The 22,131-nt window shown below is 43.0% G+C and overlaps 1 long non-coding RNA gene across 1 annotated transcript; it reads left to right on the forward strand.

Moving 5' to 3' along the window:
- Position 1: 1 nt before the first annotated feature.
- On the forward strand, positions 2-20,518 carry LOC105085943 (uncharacterized). The gene is made up of 4 exons (XR_010383480.1): positions 2-191; positions 997-1,041; positions 7,132-7,249; positions 14,791-20,518. It is a non-coding gene; the product is annotated as an uncharacterized LOC105085943 (long non-coding RNA).
- The last annotated feature ends 1,613 nt before the right edge of the window (positions 20,519-22,131 follow it).

Here is a 22,131-nt window from a genome sequence, read left to right on the forward strand (position 1 = left end):
AGTGAAACTGAAAGCTATAGCAGACAAACAGGGAGAGAAAAATCCATACGGGCGAGACAGAGATTGGAATTATGCAAGCCTGGGAACCCCTCACCACTAGCAGCCAGCAAGCAAGAGAGAAGGGAGGATTCCACTACAGGTTCCTGGGGAGCAGCGCCCCACTGTGTATGGCAGACAACGGGCTGGACATGGTAGCAATCTTCACTGCTACTGGGGGAGGAGGCACCTACCTTTTATAGGGGCATTGATGTCAGGGGGGCTCAGCAATTAGCAGGGACTAATTAAGCCACATAATTAAGAGGATTGGGTTCTCATGTGAGTGAAGCAGGGACTGACCGAGCAGGGGGGGGAGAGAGCAAGAGGACAGCCACTTTGAGGGGCCTGGCCGTTCAGCAGTAGATACTCAGAGTAAAATGGAATACGAAGTATTTCACCCTTACCTGTCCATGAATTACCCTTTTCTCCAACTCCATTATTAACAGTTTTTAATGTATCTTTCCGCTGAGATTCCATGCATTTAAGTATTACATGTAAAATATTTATCTCATGTACATGACAGACAAAAATGGTTACATACTCTGTACATCATTCTGCACCTTGTTTTTATCCATGCCTGTGTCTTGGGGGCTCATTCTGTAACCATAGTACATTTCCCTTGCTGTACAGTGTCCTATTGTACAGATACATCATGACGTAGTTAACCAGTCCCCCGTAGACATGTATCAGGTTGCTGCCAATGTTTATCTTTATCACAAATGATGCTCTAAGGACCACCTCTTCCTTATCTCTTCATGAGGCTCTCTCTTTGCCACCCTATTTATAACTGCAGTCTCCTGCTTCCCACCCTGTCCGTCCCTATCTTGCTCCCACACTTTGTTTTTCCTCCAAGCACTTCAAGCTTTCTGGCATTCTATATAATTTACTCCTTCATTACTTGTCTTCACCATCTAGAGTGTAGGCTCTATAAAGACATATTTTTGTCTCTTTCGTTTGCAGCGGAACCCCTTGTACCTGAGTGCCTGGAGCACAGCTAGTCCTCGAGTAAGTATTTATTGAATAACTGAATGTTTTAATTAAATCCCACAAAAGATAAACATACATGATAAATAAAAGGTACAACATAACTTCCCTTCAAGGCAAAACAAGACATGGTTCCCAGACTCATCAGTCATTTGTTCTGTTTGTCTTGTATTAATTTTTTACATTATGCCAAATGAGATGAGTATATTTTAATTTGATCCAGAGTTGATATCTTCTGTGAATCCAGGAATGTCTCAATTTAATTCAGCCTCTTTGACCAGGGATAATGTTTCCTGATCTTTCTGAATTAAGCCAGATAGTGGGGACTTAACTAAGTCTCGGCATCCTTGTATGTGGTGGCTCTCCTATACTGATGGTACTATTAACATGCAGGTTCTTCCACAGCTGTGCATTCTCAATCTCCAGAAGAGCACGTCACTGTGGTATTGTTTCTGGTAATTAGAGAGGGTGCAGAAATCTCCAGTTATCTTGAGGTAGTCAGTACACGTTTAATTTGTCCCAATTAGCTTCATACAGAGTTAAGACGTGGTAACTTGTGTCCTCTTGCAGAGGGATCAGTCTGCATTTCAGTCAGGCTCTGGCACTGCGTTTAAAGGTAAAATGTCATCGGCAAATTGTTCACTGGAAGGGAAGACGCAGATGCTCTATAGAAAAATAAAAATAGATGGAAACAACATGCTAGGTTGCCCCAGTTGCCCAGAAGAGCACTAGTGAGATTCCTGGAGGTTCTCTCCATTCTATAGCCAAGTCAGGGACCAAGAGGTAAACACATCTTGAAAAATTCTTCAAAATCGAAAGGGCTACATGAGGCTCCTGTCAAACAGCTCCCCCCTCAATGCTCAGGGCCTCTTGTGCCCTGTGGATGGGGGCGTCTGCCCAGTGACTGCCAGTTCCTAGGCTCCCACATCGCATCTCACCCCAGCAGCCTGGCACTGGGAACAGACAACAGATCTGACCAGTGTCTGAGGCCACACTAGTCTAGAGATGCCTGCTGCATTGGGAAAGTCATCTTTTGTCATCTCTGCAAGAGCCACACCCTGGCCCCCACACACCAGCTCAGCAGCCTGCCTGGTGTCCCTGGTTGGGAGGCCAGGTGGTGTGAGGATTAAGCCAACAACCGCAGGGGCTCAGGCCGCCTGGGATCAGATCTTTGCCTGCTACTTCCTAGTGTGTCTGTCTGGCTGGTTTGCTAAGGGCTCCGTTCCAGCTTCAGCACCCGTGAAGTCAGAATGTTAATGGTACCTACCCCAAAGGTTGTTGGGAGGATGAAATGAATTATTCATGACTGGCTTCCTGGGTGCAATTGGTAAACACGGCTGTAACCTTTCTAGCTATAGAAAGAGTTAGGGTGGACGCCATAGCCTGCTCATCCACTCGAGAATTAAATCCTAGTTAGCCCTAAGTATGATTGTATTGGCAGTGATAGATGTGGAATTCCAGAAAACGTCACCCAGAAAGACTAAGGAAATACACTTGAGTGGTCTAGACAAGCTGCATTAACACTCAAGGATTAATGAGATAAGAAATGTGAAGTATTCAGCACGTCCCTGACATGTGAAACCCCCAGTACATGGCAATAATTGCTAAAGTCAGGAAAACGTAACAGAAAGTGGGTGACATTAATTTTAATTATATATGTACATTAGCATTATTTTCTTTATTTAGGTTATTATTTACATACATTAAAACCCATCAATTCTAAGTGAGCAGTTTGATTAATTTTGGTAATAATATACAATGTGTCACCATCACCACCATCATGATATAGAAGGTTACTTTGCCTTAAAAAGTTGCCCCATCCTCTTTTCCTGAGTTCTGCTTTGAGACAGCTGATAGAGTTTTATGGCCTTTCTAACATCAACTCTCTGGGTGATTTTAGGAAAGTCACTTTACGTCTCTGGATGTGTTTCTGCTCTTGTAAAATGAAGAATATTGGCACAGGTTTGTTTCCAGGGGCTCTTGTAATGCTTCAGAGGATGAGCAGGTAGGGCGTGGGCAGCCCTGAGTCCCTGCTCTTGGTGTAGCACGTGCACGTGGCAGACCCTGGTGGGTAAAACCTGTGGTCACAGCAGACAGACTTGGGTTTCCAGGTCCTCCCTTGGAAGTGTGCAGCCTTTTCTGTACATCAGTTTCCTCATCCTCAGTGTCAAGCTTACCTTTGTTAGTTGAGATATAATTGACCCATAACATGGTGTTTGTTTTAAGTGTACAACATCAGGATTCAGTATTTGTACACATTGCAAAGTGATGCCCACAATAAGTCTAGTTAATATCCATACCACACATAGTTATAGAACTTTTAAGATCTACACTCTTAGCAACTTTCAAATATACAATACAGCATTGTTAACTATAATCACTAAGCTGTACGTGACACCCCCAGGACTAATGTACCTTAAAACTAGAAGTTTGTTTCCTTCGACCACTTTCAGCCATTTCCTACCCTCCTCCCCAACTCCTGGCCTCTGGCCACCACCAATCTGAGTTTGGGTTTTCTAAAAAAATTTTTTTAGGTCTACATATGAGATCACACAGTATTTGTCTTTCTCTGGCTGACTTTAGCATCATGCCTTTAAGGCATTCACTTAGCATAATGCCTTTAAGGTCCATCTACGCTGTTGCAAATGGCAGGATTTCCTTCTTTTTGTGGTTGCATAATATTCCACTGTATACATACACACCACATTTTCTTTATCCCATTTACCTACTGGTGGATACTTGTCATTTCCATGTCTTGGCTATTGTGAATAATGCTACAATAACCATGGGCTACAGATATCTTTTTGAGATAGTGATTTTGTTTCCTTTGGGTAAGTACCCAGAAGTAGAATTGCTGAGCATATGGTAGTTCTTTTTTTTAACTTTTTGAGGAAACTCCGTGGTGTTTTCTGTAGTAGCTGCACCATTTTACAGGTCCAACCAACAGTGCACAAGGTTCCCTTTTCTCCACACCCTCACCAACAAATGTTATCTCTTGTCTTTTTGATAAGAGCCATTCTAGCAGCTGTGGGGTGATATCTCACTGTGGTTTTTTATTTGCATTTCCCTGATGATTACTGATGTTGAGCATCATTTCAAGTACCTGTTTGACATCTGTATGTCTTCGCTGGAAAAATATCTAATTATTTGCTCTGCCCATTTTTTAATCGGATTTTTTTTTCTGTTGAGTTGTATGAGTTCTTTATATATTTCGCATATTAATTCCTTATTCAATATACGATTTGCAAATATTTTCTTCCATTCCATAGCGTGCCTTTTCATTTTTTGGTGGCTTATTTTGCTGTGCATGAGGTGTGCACGCATGTTAGCTACTCTCCCAGAAATCTCACCATCCTATTACAATAAAAGCAAGGCTCACACCAGTTTCTCCCACACATGAAGATGTTACTAAACAAATATTTATTAGCAGACAGAAACAACCATATCACCTGTTCTGCAGCTTGAGGAAGTCCCAGTTCTTTGCTCCTCCCAAGATCAGTGGTTCTCAGCCTTGTCTACCCACTGAAATCATCGAGGAGATTTAAAAACTACTGATCTCCGGGTCCCGCCCCAGAGTTTCTGACATAATTGATCGGGTGTGGGAGGTTTCAGTCTCCCCAGATGGTGCCAATGTACAGCCGAAGCTGAGAACAGCTGACCGAATGGACTGTCACCTCGCATGAAAGGTTCGTTGAAGACAGAAGTGACTATATTTCATTGGCTGGATCCTATCATCCTTTTAGCTGGCAGTGGGCAATCAGAATGTTAATTCAGAGCTAAATATAGAACCATCCTTAGGCCTAGGATGCTGTGCCTAAGGACTGAGTCTAGAACAAGTGATAGCAAACAGCTGGCTGCAGGTCAGATCTGACCCAGCTCTTCCCTCTGTATGACCCACAAAAGAGTGATTTTTACTTTTGTTTTTTAACTTTTGTATTTTCTAATGGCTGAAAAGCAATCAAAAGGAGAATATCCTTTTGTGACACACGGCAGTGATGAAAACCCAAGTAGCTCTGCTCATTTGTTTACGTATTGCTTCGGGCTCTTCCTGCATGAAAGGAATGAGCATCACGCAGAAACTGTGGGACTGAGTGGTTGGGACAGAGACTGTGCCCAGTGCTCTCACGACTTCGTCCCTCCTCCTGCTGGGCGCACTGCACACCTCCGTGGTGCAGCTGTAACTTGATTTGCTTTTTGCCCCACAAAGCCTAGGAGATTCATCATCTGGAACTTTCCAGAAAGAGTGCTACGCCCTGCCTTAGATGCTTCATTAGATTCCTACGTTTCCTTTGTGGAAGCAAGGTGAATGCTTCTGAAATATGTTAGCCAATTTATACGCCTTAAATATCACTCATTCCAACAAAGAGACATCATTTCTTTCACTATTAATATGTCACTACTTTTCCTGATGGAAGACCAATCTCTGACCTCAGTCTGTGGGTTAGCAGAGCCCATGCTGTGGGCGTGACATGGGTAATAAAAAGTGGTAGCTCCAGGTGAAGAGGTCAAGCCCGCTAATAAGAATGCCAGAGACCACCAGTGCGTGTCGATTTGTAGTTAGAGTAACAGGACCTAGGGAATAATTTCAACTAACTGATACATTTAAAAAAAAATCACACTCTGCCTATGATTCTCAATCTTGGCTGCATATTGAAATCATCTGGACGGTTTTAAAAACATCAGTGCCTAGGTCCCACCCCGCATCCTTTAAATTAGAAGTTCCACGGGTAGGATCAGGTTTTTGTTAAAAAGATCCCTCAGGTGACTTACGTGCGAGGGTTGAGAACCACTATTCTGTGATGAAGCCTCTGAAATAAATTACTGACATTCTAACAGGTAGTCAAGCTAATATTAGACAAGAACATAAAGGAAAAGGAAATAGATGGTATAATCAATATTAATCTTTTACATAACTTTATTAACATTTCTCAGCCAGCTGCTCTCTACTCACTCCAAGAATGTGTAAATTTACAAACAGAACTAGAGCAAGATTTGAAGAAACACAACACTTCACTTCTGACTGAACCTTAATCTTTATTGAGCGTTGATGAATTTAATCTCACTCTGGGGCTTTTCCAAGGTGAATTTTTCCCCCAAATTACCTGAACTCTTCTACTCTAGAACAGGGGCTGGTAAATGTTTTTTTTGGAAAGGACTAGATAGTAAATATTTAAACTTCTGTTCATCTGTGATCTCTGTTGCAATGACTCAGCTCTGCCCTTGTAACACAAAGACAGCTATAGCAAAATGAAAACGAATGTGGCTGTGTACCAATAAAACTGTGTTTCCCATAAAAAAGAATATGAAAAGAAATATACGTATGTATAAATGAATCACTATGCTATACACCAGAAATTAACACAACATGTTAAATCAACTATACTTCAATCAAAAAAATTTTTTTAAAGATCAAAACCCCCCTGCATTTCCCAGAACACAAAGTGGGCCAGACTTGTGCCCAGGGCCTAGACAGCTGACCTCTTATCTAGAGCAACAGCTCTCCAAGTGTGGCCCCTGGGAGCTTGGGCCCCCACCCCAGCCCTCCTGCATCAGAAACTCGGGGGACAAGCCCAGCAAGTCCTCCAAGTGAGGCTGACGCGTGCTGAAATCCGAGAGCCACTGCTCCAGAACCATCCTTCTGCGCAGGGAAACCGCCTGCATGGCTTTTAAAAGTACACCCCTGGGCGTTCTTATGCTGTAGGTCCACCGCAGAGCCTAGGTCTCTCTGCTTTTAAGAATTCCAACAAAATTCTTAAATAAAGGGGCTCATAACAGCCCTACCCAAGCACCAAGCATGTAATGCAGGTTTTCTTCCCTCACAGCAACCCTGTGGAGGGAGACTATGTAATAACGCCCACTTTGTTCACTAAAACACTGAGGCTTAGAGAAACTATGTAAAATGTCCAAAGTCACATAGCTAGTAAGGGCAGGTCCAGGATTCTAACCTCACTCATTCTAACACCAGGGTAATCAGCTACTTAAGAAAGTGGTTTTGTTGGACTGGTTCATCTCCTTTGATTTAAGGGAAAAAAATCTACTTTATGAGAGAGCAAACATTCACTTCTGCTGTAGTCACTTCAGCTAAAACCTTCATCTATTTTCATTTCCCAGGTTCCTAGATAACTTTTCTACTCTGGACTACAACAAACATTTCCAGAGGAGAGCTCTTTAGAGTTTATAGAATTTTCTTTGTATGTTGGTGTGACAAATGAATCCACACAATGCTCAGGTAAGCCGAGAAATACTAGCTTCTATAATTAACCCGTTTATTCTCCCGAGGGCTTCATGTTAAGAAGTAGAGTGGGGGTACTTAAATGTTCATTCTGTTTAATTCTTGATCCAGTGGTTCTCAGCCTAATGCACATTAAAGTCACCAAGAAATCTGTTGAAAAGTGTTGCTGCCTGAGCAGCTTTAATTAATTAATCTGGTCTTCATCTGTTGCCCCAGTTTTGGGAAATTGTGTTGGGGATGTTGGATATTGAAGGGGACCCGTTACAGGATGCCCCCCCCACTGCCCCCAGCATTTATGCACCCCCTTCTCTTCACTCACCAAAGTCCCACTTGCTCTCTCTCCTTTCTATCATCCCCTCAGCCACAGGGGGCTGGGACTTTAATTTTCCCTAACATAGCCTCCGTCTGCCATAGAGCTCCAAGCCTCATGGCCCAGCTGCCACAGGCAGAAGGGCTGTTTTCTAAACCATAAGAGAATTTTGGAGACTTGAAACTTCCATACTTGAGTTTTCTTATGCTACTGTGAGGGGAGGGGAGAAGGTGGGGAGTGGGTAAAGGAAAGGAGAAATACTCTCTCATAGCTATTGTTTTGCTGCATAATCTTCTTTTGAATGTCAGATTCTTTTTTGTGGGGGTGGGAGATAATTAGGTTTAATTATTTATTTACTTTGATGGAGGTACTGGGGATTGAACCCAGGGTGTCCTACATGTTAAGTATGTGCTCTACCACTGAGCTATACCCTCCCCACCAAATGTCAGATTCTGAATATAAATTCCTTTGTTCTCTGGAACAAATTATAATCTCCCCATCTCCTCCCATCCTATTCCTACCCCTATTCCACCTCTACCAAGGAAATTGGAGCTATAGATACAGATACAGACATAGATATACACCCTTGGGTCAGTCCGGAGAGGTAGGGAGTAATTAACACACTCGAAGGCAGAGGAGTAAAACATCGATGTTTTCCAAAATATTAATTCCATCATGTTCTATGTCTCATGCTTACTAACCCTTTTTTACCAACTAGGAAACAGGGGCTCAGGGAAGTTAATTTGCCTGCCGAGGTCACACAGTTAATTACCCTCAGAATCAGGACCCGCCCAAGATCTCCCAGCCATTAGGAGCCATACATATACTATATAGTATATGCAGCTATATATAGGGTCCCTATATCTTGTTCAGCATTTCCTGACTATTCTAGATCCACTGAATTAGAGTTTCTGGCCGCGGGCTTAGGAATCTGCATTTTAGCAAGCACTGATCCCTTGGAACCTAAAGTTTGGGATGCCTGGTCTAGGGTGAGCCCCAGCCCCTGCTGGGTTCAGTCAGGCCCCACTCATCACCACTAAACCATCATTTCCTACCCTGGACTTCTAGATGTATGTGAACCAACTATCCACCTTTAAGAAAAGTATTTTTCAAATCCTAGTTTTGCCTCTGTCAAAATGTCAGATTTTAAAACGTAAGCTCCTTTGGGACACAGGTGAAGTGCCAAGGAAGCATTTTTTTCCGTCTTAAAAGTTTTAGATGTTATGTGAATCTGACACTTTTTAACCATACTTACAAACTCTACATCCTGGAGTGAATGAGAAAGATGAGTGACATAACTAGAAGGCGTAAGTCATAGCCAGGCAGGGAAGAGAGAAGAAATGGGAGACAGCAAAGAAAGGTAAGACTTTCAAAGAAAAGTTGTGTTAACAACTTTCTTATAGACTGGAAATAGAATTATGGTTATGATACGTGTTAAAGGCAGGAAAGACCAACAAAGCGATGTTAACTGTTCTGGAAGTCAGCATCCTTATCGTGGGGTCAACGAGAAAAATAAGATCCTGAAATATGAAGAAGAGGCCCATTGTGGCCAGGTCAGGGGAGAAGGGAAGGGGTCGAGGAGGTTAGAGGGGTTGCAGGAGGCAGGGGAGGTCCAGCCCCCTGTATCTTTTGAGGCTCCAAACGTTCCCCCAAATATGAAGAAAAGGTTAAATAGGGTTTCACAAATTATGGTATATTTTAAATAATAATTTTAGTAAATCAATGCTTTTAACATAGAAGAAAATGCTGGCTTGTATGTCTAAGTTTATATGGAGGTAACATCAAACTTTCCTTTGGAGGTTCTTTGTGAATGTGAAGTCCAAGGGAAACAGCTCTCAGGGCCCTCAGAGCCCTCTCATAGGCCTGCGAAGGAGGTTGTGAATAAGATCATGGTCCTCCACTACTTAACACTCATCAAAATCTTCCTTTTGTCTTCAAACAAAGTCTCAGACCTTCATCACTCAGTCCATATTGCCTTACCTGCCCATCTAGGGAATTTCTTTAAAAGGTTCATTATTTCCCACACCTAATTTTACAGAGGTTTAGCTCTGTTTGCCTTTAATTAGAAAGCAAAAACAGAAGCTGTTGCTACTGTGAGTGTCCTATAAAGATTTGTAAAGATTTAAAAAATTTTCTCTCTCATATAAGGATTTTATTATAAAAGCTATAATTTCCAGTGTATTTGTAATTAAGACACAGACACCTTGTATTGCTCAAGAAGATTCATCTGGCAGCAGTTTGCTGCATCAGTTTGGGCCCTGAGTTGCCTTGATGTTACCAACCCAGGTCCTTGGACTCTTTAATTAATAGAAATTATTAAGAGGCCAGGTGAGGAATTCAGGCAAGGCTTTACTGGGACTCGTGCCGCAGCATGAGGGAACAAAAACAAATAACAGATACCCCTGCTTGCTCTCCAAGTTGGGGGCAATGTGAGCTGGTCCCTTAAATGAAGTGAGGGTAGGGGTGGATCTGTGGTTGAACCTGAGGGGTGGCTTAGATGGTCTGCCCATCCCCTTGGTGGTGCTGTGTGCAGGGATCCTGCCCAGTACCGTTTTTGCTCCTCAGAAGTGGCAGTTGGGCTTTGATCTTTTTGTATCTTGTTGCTCATAATTTGCCCCAACTGTGCTTGCATGCAGTTATTTTTAGTCCCTTATCATTTCTTCGTATTCTGTTGCTCAAGATGACATTTGTCAAGGTGCAAACACTGCAGTAAAGGGCCCCAGATCCCAGCCAGTCTCTCACTAACACCTATGAGATTTCTAGCCTGAGTCAGCAGCATTTTGAGTGGTGGAGTGTGGGTGGGTGGGCAGAGGTGTCCAAAACCTCTATCCAATCTTATATCTGGTATAGGATGGAGGGAGGAATAAATGATTTGAGAAATACAGAAAACTTTCTGCCTCAATATAATGTAAGTAAACTAGCTAAGGGTCAGAGGCATTTACCTGGGAGTAAATCAATGTGCATTCTGTTGTTATATTGATGTCTATCTAAAATATACTGATGTATATTCATTCTTCTGACATTTTCAAGCTGTATAACCTTGACTAAGTTACATTTTGACCAAGCATTCATTTCCTTATCAATCAAGCAATAGGATTTACTAAGGGGTGTTAACTAAGAATTTCAAAATGGAGACCTGGCTGAGACTGAAAAAAAAAAAATAAAGTGTTTATTTGGGGTTTGTTAGGACTGCTGCCCTGGAAACACAAATCCAAGAAACACATTAATTGTGTTCAGTTGGACCACAAAATGGGGGAGGCAGAAACCCACAAGGTTACATAATTTATTTGTCTAGAATTAGGATTAGAGCTGGCAAGAAGTAATGGTGCTTGTTAAGCAAGGAGTAGTTGGTATTCCAAATGATTACATACTTGGGGTGGCGAGGGAAGGGCGTGGGATGCAGCTGCTAGCAGATACTGTTTTGAAAATGGCTGGTGGTGTCCTTGAGTTTGATACAGTCAAGAAAATTCAAATTCTGAGTGATGCAAGAAGGTGTCTGAAACCTCATCCACGATGGAGAACCATAGTTACTCCATTTTAATTTTTACATGATGTGTCGTTAGATCCTTAACAGTGTGATCACTTTTACTTTTTGTTCTCTCATTGCCTGATCATGCAGATGTAATGGACATTCATTTCTTTACCTGAAGGCAGTGTATCCAAGACCTCTTCTGACAAGACTTCAATAGGTACAAAACAGAAACTGTTAAACTAGCACCAGCCATTAGCTAACACTTGGGTTTTGGGGGCTTTAGGGATGGGGTGTAGGTTGATGTAGATTTCATTATTGTTCCCAATTCTTTATTTCATCCTCTATTCATGCCCTGTGCCACGTGATTTGCAGTTCTTCTCAGCATAGAATGTTTCCCTGCTTTACAGATGTTGGGCTTGGTTGTGGAACTTGGCCATTGGAATGTTAGTAGACCTAACACAAGGTGGCTTGAATTACAACTGCACAGCTGGTCTTGCTATCTTGACTACTGTCATTTCCATAAGAAGACAAGCCCTGGGTAGTCCAAGGCGGATGAGAGATATATGGAGCTGAGCTAGACTCAGTTTACATTTTGGGGTCAAGGTCAGCTGAACACAGCCTAGATCAGCTGATTCTCAGGCAACCCACAGACAAGTGAACAAGAATAAATAATTGTTGTTTTAATCCACTGAGTTTGGGACCACAGAGCATTATTGTAGCACTGGATGATTAACAGATCATAGGACTGGGCATCACTGAGAATACTTTCAGCTGCAGTGAACAGAGAATGCTGCTTAAAAGAGCTTCCAAAAAATTTCAGTTGGGGTTTCAGTGTCAAGCAACCAAAGCCAATTTAGACAAATTGAAACATAAAAAGCAACTTAGTAAAAGGCTATTGGATAGCTAGTATCTTGGTAGGGGTGGGGTTTGCTGGAAACTTAGGTTTGAAGCTGTCAAATCCAAGATCGCCAAAATCTATCCATGCAGTCATTCTGGTAGCAATATGGCTACTACCACGACAGGATATGCACACCACAGGATATGCACATGCTACACTAGACATCAGATGCTGCTACTTGAGTCAGTGATACTGCTATTTCTGGGAACTGAACACTGGCTACTGATCAAAACCCACAGAACAAAAATGCTCAGCCTCTGCCTTAGCTCTGTGAAACTTAATGATTCACCATTAGGTTCTGATTAATGTGTGCGTTTATGCATCTCTTTGGTGGAGTCTAGAGTATGTTGTACCCTAATTTCAAAGGTGAATGAGAAGGTTCTGAAATTCTCAGCTTCTCTAGTGAGAAGTGGGTTATCCACAAAGTGGGGGACTCCTAACACAGGAAGGAGGTTGGGGAGCTAAAGCACAAGATAAATATCTACTTCAAACACCAGAAGTTATCAGCTCACCTAGCATTGTATCTAGATGTAGGGTGGCTTCCTCAGTGCTTAACCCTGGAAACCCACAGTGTTGTGCAGACAGGTTCTTTTATCCTCACACTCTTCCACAGTCTGGCTTTATGGTAAGGCTGCTCCCCTCAGAGTTATTTCTGTGGTCTGAATATTTGTGTCCCCTGCAAATTTAAATGTTGAAATCCTAGCCCCTAAATGTGACGCTATTTGAAGATACAGCCTTTGGGAGGTGATTGGGTCATGATGGTGGGGCCCTCATGAATGAGATTAGTGCTCTTTTAAAAGAGATCTCACAGAGCTCCCTAGCCTCTTCCTCTATGTGAGGACACAGAGAGAAGTTGTGGAATCTGAACATGACAAGGGTCTGCACCAAAATGTGACCATGCTGGTGCTTTGATCTTGGACTTCCCAGCCACCAGAACTGTGCCCAGTGTGTGGTATTCTGTTATAGTACCCCAAATGGACTAAGACAGCTATGTAACAAATGCCACAGAAACTGAGGCTCATTAACCAAAATTTTAGAAACAGAGACCTCATTGAAATGTAAAGGTGTGTATTTGGGGTTTGTTAGGACTGCAGCCCAGGAGACTTAGATTCAAGAAGCACTTGAATTGCATTCCACCAGACTACAAAATGGAGGAGGCTTATTAAGGCAAAAACTGTAAGGCTGCAGTTATGAGCTGTTTATCAAGAATTATAATTAGGAAGAAGTAAGGTGTGCTTTTAAAGTAAGGATTGGTTAGGATCCTTACGGTTGCATAGTTACAAGGGGAGACCTTGAGACTAGAAGGCTGCAGCTGGCAGGTGTTGTTCTGAATATGCCTGTTGGCATCCTTGGTCTGCACAGCTCAAAGAAAGTTCAAGTTCCAGTGGCACAGAGCTGTGTCTGAGACTAGGTCCCCAGTGGCCACCTGACTTCATTTTTGTATACAATTCAGGTGATGACTATGATGACTGCATTATAATTTCAATTTGTCATCAGGCTATATCATTTTTTTTTTAATGGAGATACTGGGAATTGAACCCAGGACCTCATGCCTTCTAATAATTCACCATTAGGTTCTACGATTGAGCTATACCCTCCCCCAGACTATATGCTTTCTTGTTCATCTCTCAAAGTGAGAAAGACATGCTTCTCCTGCACATTCTCAATCCTTCTGCATCTCTTTTTTCAACTCTAATAAGGTTAACATATAATAAAATGTGCAGATTTTCAGTATTAGAGTTGTATTAGTCAGGGTTTTCTGGAAAAACAGAACCTATAGGACGTGCATAAATAGAGATTTATTTTAAAGAATTTACTCATGTAATTATGGAAGGAGGCTGGCAAGTCCAAAATCTGCAGGGTAGGCTGGCAGGCTGGAGACCCAGGGAAGAGCTATTGTTGCAGTTTGAGTCTGAAGGCCACTGGTGGGTAGAACGCCTTCTTGTGCGGAGAGGACGGTCTTTGCTCTATGAAGGCCTTCAACTTATTGGATGAGGCCTGCCCACATAATGGAGGGCAATCTGCTTTACTCAAAGTCCACCAATTTAAATGTTAATTTCATCCAAAAAACACTTTGACAGAAATATCTAGAACAATGTTTAACTGAATATCTGGCCAATATAGCCAAGTTGACACACAAAGGACAGTGAGTTTGGATATGAAATTGTGTGACTATCATGCCAGTCAAGATATAAACCAATGTGACGGCCTCAGAAAATTATCCTGCATCCTCTTCCAGTCACTCTTTACTCCATCTCCATGGAAACTATTTCTGAATTCTATCATTGTGCATTAATTTCCAGCTTAGGACTTTATTTAAATTGAATCATACAGTATGTATTCTTTTTTGTGTTTGGCTTGTTTTAGCCAACAAAAGGAACAAAATGTGTGTGTGTGTGTTTGTGTTAGGTGTGTGTGTGTGCATTTGTGTGTGATATAATTGGCATTAAAACAAACACACAGATTTAGATGTTCTGTTAGGTAAGTGTTGAATGACTTGTATACATCTGTGTAATGCTACTCAAAACAAAACATGGAATATTTTCACTACTTTAGAAAGCTCCTTTATGCATCTTTCCAGTTAAAACTCCGCCCCACCCAAAGCTACCACTTTCTGCCCTTTTATTCTTAATATGATGTTTCTAAGATTTATCCTATTTCGCATGTGTTAGTAGTTCCCTTTTATTGATGAGTAGTATTCCATAATTTGTTTATCCATTCTCTTGTTGACAGCCCTTACAATTGTTTTCAGCTTTGGGTAACCATGAATAAAGCTGCTTTGAATGATTTTGTACAAGTCTTTTTGCACGAAAGCTTTTCCCTGGGTTAATGCCTGATAATATAACTTCTGGTTGCAGCCTATGTGTTTAACTTTTTAAGAAACTGCCAGCAGTCTTGCAAAGTGGTTACAGCATTTCTCAGTCTCGTAAGTAGTGTATGAGAGTTTCAGTTGCCCCACCCATATCCTCACCTACATTTGATATTGCCAGTTTTTACAATCATAGCTGCTCAAGTTGATGTGAAATGTCTCATTACGATTTTATCTTGCATTTCCCTAATGACTAATCATATTGATTAGTTGACTTTTGTATGTGCGTGTATGCATATATATGTGTGTGTGATATGCTATTCATTATCTTGATTACATATTCTTTCCTAAAGATTCTGCGATTGTCCTTGTAACAATAAGCATTAATTAACAATGAGAAATAACTCCTGCAGTCAAGAATGGGATTAGCTTCCTCTGAGGAAGAGAACTTCATGGAACATGGAGAATATGGATGGATAAAAGAAAAAAAGTCAGAATTTCATTATGAAGAAAAAGAGAAGATATTTCATAGAGAGGAGAGATGATAGAAAAGAGTAGGGCCAAACTGGTGGTTCTCAAGCCAAGATGCACCTCAAAATCATTCTTTTAAAACACCAATTAAAATCCAGTATCTTCTGGATCCACTGGGACAGAGGTTGGGCTGTCAAGGCTCTGGGTGGCCTTGTCCCTGTTGGGGCTCTCTGCCTGAAGCTTCCATCGCAATGTTGGCGGTGCTACCTGTTTGGGGCAGCAGAGGGGGGGACCCAACCTTCATGACTCTGCTGAGTATTGCCCTAACAGGGGTCTTTTGTGGTGGCCCCCTACTTGGGGAGAGAGCTCTCTTGAACCTCGTTTAATAAAAGCACTAATTCCGTTCATGAGGATGCTGCCTTCATGACCTAATCAGCTCCCACAGGCCCACCTCCTAATACCATGCCATTATGTATTAGGCTTCAACATATGAATGTGGGAGACACACATTGAGACCACAGCATCATGGAATATATTTAAAATGAAAATCCGTAGGTTCAAATTCAAATTCTAGTAATTCAGATTTAGTAGGTCTAGAATGAAGTCTAGGAATCTACTTTTTTTTTTTTAAACAAATTTACCAGCTGGCTCTGAGGCAGAATATTTTTAAATAAGAGGAGCCCTTATCAACCATTGACAAAATTTCCTCTACACACATATGTACCCAAGGACCCCTTGCTACTCGGGCACTCTTCAGGACCTTCAAGTTGGGCACCACTGGTGGAGGATGCATTACTGAAGGAGTATTCATAGGTCCACATGCAACACTAGAAGGGCCCCCAGGAATATGCACTTGGGACAGTGGATGGGTACAAAGTGGCAGCCACATGAGACACAAGGAAAACACTGGTCCAACTGGACACTGAAGAGGCACACAGAACTGTTCACAGGAGACATTTATGAAGCACATCAGAACATCTATGTGGGTAATGGAGGGGCAAACAGGCCCATGCAGGACATGGAAGGACCACACAGGAATGTCCCCACGAGACACTGAAATTTAGTATGTATCCACAAGGGGCTCTGAAGGGTCCCCTGTGTTCTTGTAGGACACTGAGGGAGAAAGGGGGTGAGAGAATGCCACAGAGACACTGATTAACCAGGGCTGAGGCACCAGGAAGAGAAAAATGCAACCTACAGATAAGGTTCTTGAGTTTGTGAGATCCCAAGAGGGAGAAACCTTGTTTTATGTACCATCACGTCATTAGGATCTATCACAGTGACCGATTATGTACTCAATACATAGAGTGACCAAGTAATTTATCTCCCAAACTGGGTTGCCCTTGGTCAGAAAAGGGGGTACCATTTATAACTATGCTGAAACCGAAAGCATAATCTAAGACCCATTCTGGGAAAGCTGGGAAGTACAGTTTCCCTACCAATGAATCTTGGGTAAGTAGGTGGGTGAATGAATGAGGGGAGTTCTTTTTGAGTGGAAAGAATAAATAATAACACCATCAACTGCTCTATCAAACAGGAAAAAAAGGCCTTCTTGCAGGTGACAAAGCAGGGGTGTTGAGGCTAGAAGTGTCTGAAGTCTTTTCTGTAAAGTGGCTTCTGCGGTCTTTGATGAGCACAGCACAGCGGGGGATGAGTAGAGCCCTCGGCCTGTAGCTGCAGTTGCTTATCAGATGCTGTGCTCTCAGTAAGACTTGCCTTTTTGTGATGGTTAAGAGTGGGGTGTGATGGAGATGAGGGCAGGGGCTAACACAGTCCAAGGGCCAGCTCCCAGGGCTATTGCAGATAGAGGGGTGGGGCATGGCTCAGTCCTCCAGGCAGCCCTCGTGAGCTGTGCTGGGTGGGGTGAGGCCTTCCATCTCCTCCGCAGAGGGCAGAAGTTGAGATGAACTCAGAAAGGAGAGGGAATGAGGGAACAAGAAGCACAGCCTCCAGAAGGGGCCCCTTCACACTAATTGTAAAGAAACATGATGCTTGTTAATCAGAAACGGGTGTTTAAAGAGGTACAAGCAGGAAGAGTGTAAAAGAGAAAATATCAGGACAAGAGGAAGTAGCTCTGTGCTCGCCTCCCCCAGCCCCTAGCCCTGGACGCCATGCTGTGCCTTCCATAATAAGGCTGAACCTGGCCATGCCCATGGCCCCTGACTGCAGTGGTCTCCTCTCCCCATTTGAGAGCAGAAGGGCCACAGTCTTGGAGAGGAGGAAAAGATCAGGTGGCGCTCCCTGCAAGACTGTTCAGGCGTGTTTAGCCACGCATCTCAGGAGATCTCATGAGCTGTGTGCCCATGGCAGGCAGGTTAACTTCTCTGATACACATTTCTCTTCTGTAAAGGTGGGATTGTAACAGACGTGTGGCATTCAGGGTAACCCGAGGGTGCAGGTGAGATAGGAATGAAGTTTCCTCCCCTTCCTCCAGACTGTCTGCCATTAGCACTACCGCCTGGAAGACTGATGGGTTCAGTGAGTTGAACCCTGAGTGGATGATAAAAAAGGACCAGGAGGTTTACTTGATGGGAGGAGAGAGAAGGCAATTCAAGTGTAAACTCACGGGAGAACACTTTTCTAGCACTCTCCCTATTCCAGTAGAATATGCACCTCCCTGTTTTGTGCCTTGCCCCTTTGTTTTCAAGGAACCTGTGACACTTTATAGCATGTAAAATTTATTATAAGTTGGACTCCATCATAGGAGTGTCTCCTGAATAGTCAGAGGGCATCCTATTGTCTTTGATTCCCAAAGCTGAGTTCCTAGCTCTTAGAAAGTAAGCAGTACAAAGGGATGGAAAGAGAGAGATAAAGGGACTGGCAGGAGCCCCATGCAGAGGTGTTGGTGCAGGAAGGGAGTGGGCGGGTATGGGTGCTGAGAGGGCTTCCCGGAGGAGGGGGTGCCTTGTTGGCAGACCCTGGCACTGGATAGCAGGCCTGACAGTTCAATCAGGGAAAGGGAATGTGCTGGAGAGGGTGAGGAGTTTCCATAATACATCCCATGTGATAGTCCAGCCTAAACCAGGTCCCAGGTACCACAAGTGGGCAGCATCTCGGGCAAAGCTTGCAGAGAACCTAAGACCAGGAAGTCTGTTTTTAAGCTGTGATAAGCATATAGGTGTGGGAAAGGAGGTCTGGGGCTGGCCCAGCTTCTCAATAAGTTAGTCCCTGGCCCTTTTCTGTGTGGGAAGGCAGAACTACGCCTCGATCGCCTGCTGGACCAGCTGTGAGATGCTTGAGGGCAGAGAGCATTTGTGTCAATTTCAGCATGAAGCTGACACTTAGTAAATGTTTATAAAGTTGGCCAAATTCACCAATGCTCTTCCTATGTTTCTGTGGGTTTTTCAAACATTTCTCTTTCTCCAGGAAAGAACTGTTGGTCTTCTGGGGAGAATTACCCTGTCCCAATTTTTCTTGTCTTCACAAACATTTACAAATAGAATTTTAACTTAAAAATTGGTATTTGAACTTAAAAAGTAACCAAATTACAAGTCTTGTTTGACTTTCAAACTCACAAAGCTACAGAAACAAAAATACCAAGTCCACTGTAGACAGAGCCCCACGTACAATGTGTTCTGCCTCATTTTCAGTTAATGGACCACATCCATTGTTCTCTGAAAGAGGAAATTCCACTGTTAACTGCCAGAGAGAAAATAGGCTTCTCCTTTGCACTCAAGAGTCTGGCTAAACAATCTTTGCCCGTCTATAAAACGGCAGCCTCTGGCTGCAGGATATTTTCTCCACAGAGAAAAGTGAGGACAGAATACATTTTGAAGGGTGGTTGTGTCTCGACACCTTGTTGACTGGTGCCTCAAAGGCTTTTAGGTCACTTGTACCGAACACGGAAGAAAATAGGGCTGTGTAATTGGCCAGGAAATGAAGGCACACGATCTGTTTGCACCGCCATTATCTAATGGAGGTCACTATGTCCAACTGGAACTAAGGTTAATCACTCTGTCAGACGTGCCTGTGGAGACACGGGATGAGTTGTTTTGCTTGCCTCTGAATCCAGACTGAAGTGGACCGCTGTCTCATTTACTCTGGGTTATGGTGGCGGATTTATTATAGTCCAGTAGGTTTCCCTCCTTCCCCTCCCCTCTCCTCTCCTCTCCTCAACCTGTCTCTCCCCTTTTCCCCTCTCCTCCCCCACCTTTTCCTTCCCTTTTTCCTGGACTCCACCCTGACCCAAAGGAAGGGGGATATCTGGAATCTGATGACTACATATTGAAAGTGTCTTTGTTTTCCAAAGTGCAGTGAGCTAAAAAAAAAAAAACTGAGGACTATTTCTTCATAAAATACTAACAATTCTAAGATCATTTAAAAATTCAGCAAGTGTAGATTTTATCTCTCAAGGAAGACTTCTGGAGTGTGAAAGTTCAGGCTGATTGCACCTGAATCCTCTTCAGTCTCTGCATTACTGGCATCTGTCAGTGTTTTGTCATGGCAGGGTTTTACAGCTGGTGGAGAAGTTAGCACAGGTTCATCTCTCAGAAGTGAACAAACAGCCTGTTTGATGCCTCACTGTTAGTTGAGCCTGGTCACTCTCTGGGTCAGTAAACTATTGCACTTTCAATTCCCGGAAAGTGATCTGGTGTAGTGAAGAAGGCCACGGGCTTTGTAAACAGGAGGGCCCGGGTTTGATTTAGGGCCCCATGGTCATATCCTCTGGACTTCTTTAGTTTTCTCATATGTAAAGTGGGAATAACACTAATAATTATGTCATGTTGTTAGAGCAGGCAGATAGCTAGATATGAGCAGAGAAAGGGAAACACAGACCAAATGGCAGACATTGGGCAGAAAGGAGAGACACAGGCCAAATGCAGGAAACCCTACATCATGTGAGCACCAGGGGTCCCTGGGCAGAGAAAGAAAAGCAGGAACCTCTGGGCTGATAAGTGGTCATAGTTTGGGGGTGACAAGTGGCATAGAGGCCAACAAAGAAAGGTGGGAAAAGGCAGGAATCTCCAGTGTCTGAATGTAACTTTTTGCTCATTATGTCCTCATTTCAATAAAATTAGCCTTGCAGACTAGAAGTACCCATCAAGCACCGATGCCACGACACTTCCAATCCAGACTGAAAAAGGACAAAAATACCTCCTCCCCACCACAAGGTGGGGTTGAGACGAAAATCAGGGAATATGACCCCAAGCCCTTCCCTCCCCAGTCAATATTCCATCCATTCATTTTTACACCCTGTGTAACCAACTTGCCAAAGAAACTCAGGGCAGCCGCTCACCTGAGTCTGCCCACTCTCCCCTGAGAGTGTACTATCCACTCCTTAATAAATCGTCACTTTACTTTCTTAACCTCCATGTCTTGTGTCTGAATTCTTTCTGGGATGGGACAAGAACCTGGAAGGAACATTGGTTATATCTACCAGCAACAATGTGAGTTGTATGGAGGTGAAATAAGACAAAGCAGGTAACTGAGTTAACATAATGCCTGGTGTTTACAAGGATTCAGCTACATTTAACAAGGCTAACTTAGTCACTAGGCACCCCAGGCACAGGGCCTGAGGGTCACCAAACTTTTAGGGGGGCCATGAAAAGGTTTTAATTTTCATTTATTTTATTTTTTAATTTTAATTTTTTAATTAAAATCGGTCATAATGTTGTACCAATAATTTTCATCTTTTAGAATAAGAAGGAAAAAATGAATATAACGAATCCAACCCAGATTATGATTGTCTTTTTACCCAATATATTCATAAAAGGTAACAATTTTTTTAATGAATTAAGACACCTGGGAAAGCAAAAACACCTGGGGCCCACGAAAGTCATACTGCGACTCAGGCCGTTAGCAGTCCTGGGTGTGACAGTAGCAGGAGCCTCCACAGTAAAGGAGAGGTGAAAACAAAATGCCAAGGTTGTAACTGACTGAGTTGTAGTTAACTTCTCAGTGAAAGCAGCTAGAGTAGGTTTCTGTAATAGCTAAGTATGCTTTTTATTACTTTTCAGCCACCCCTCTTAATAACAGGTGAATGAATTACCTTAAAAAGAATTATGGTGATTTTCAGTACAGCTGGGATATGATGAACATATCATCCATGAGCATAATAGAGTGGCTGTAAAATCAAACAGTTTTTAGGTAGAGTAGTTGAATAGCTCTAAGGATAGGAAAAACCCATTTCTCTTGGCAATATCAAAACTATGCCATTACTAAGGAATGCATTTGCCAGAAAGACAGTGTGTGGCTGACCCACACTGACTCTGTTGCCGACCGTCTTGGATTGGGTGGACCCCAGGGGGTCCTCCCCTTGCCCAGTGCAGCTTGGGCCACTAGAATGAGACCAGGTTGGCCAAACAGAGCAGAAATCTTATTACTTGATCAAGGAGTGGAGAAGGGAGAGCTCGTGCTGTAAAGACACCTTCTCCACGAAGGGAGGAGAGGACAGGACTTCTAAATGGTAAGAGGCAGGTGCATCATCAGAAACTGAGGAAAAGGGCAGAGATTTCCATGAACAGCTCGGGCATGCACAGCCCCTCAGGCTTCCTCGCACATGGCACTGACTATGTCTAGCAAGGTACAAGTCTCCCCTTTGGTGGGAGATCTTCCCACAGTAATGTAGCAAAGGCAACTAGAGGATACTTCTCAGTTTCCTCTGCATAGGAACTGCTCTGACAGTTAGGGTGGATCTGTTTCAGGGCAGTTGACTGTCAGATTTTCTTTGAGGTGTAACTGATAAACATCTTTGACAAACATCAGATGTTTTGGAACAAGAGCAGAAATAGGTTACAGTAGAGATCTTTCAGCTCACCGACAACTCCCTTTTGTCAGCGCCACCCTAGGCTTGCAGGCCTACCCCTCCCTCTGTGCATGGCTGAGCTTTAACCTACTCACAAGGAATGTGCCCATGCCAGGTAGGTTCCCTATCAACTTTTATCTTGCTTTCCTCTGGTATGAAAACTGGGGAAATGCC

Source organism: Camelus dromedarius, chromosome 2 (assembly GCF_036321535.1).
Source record: "Camelus dromedarius isolate mCamDro1 chromosome 2, mCamDro1.pat, whole genome shotgun sequence".
Classification (NCBI taxonomy): domain Eukaryota; kingdom Metazoa; phylum Chordata; class Mammalia; order Artiodactyla; family Camelidae; genus Camelus; species Camelus dromedarius.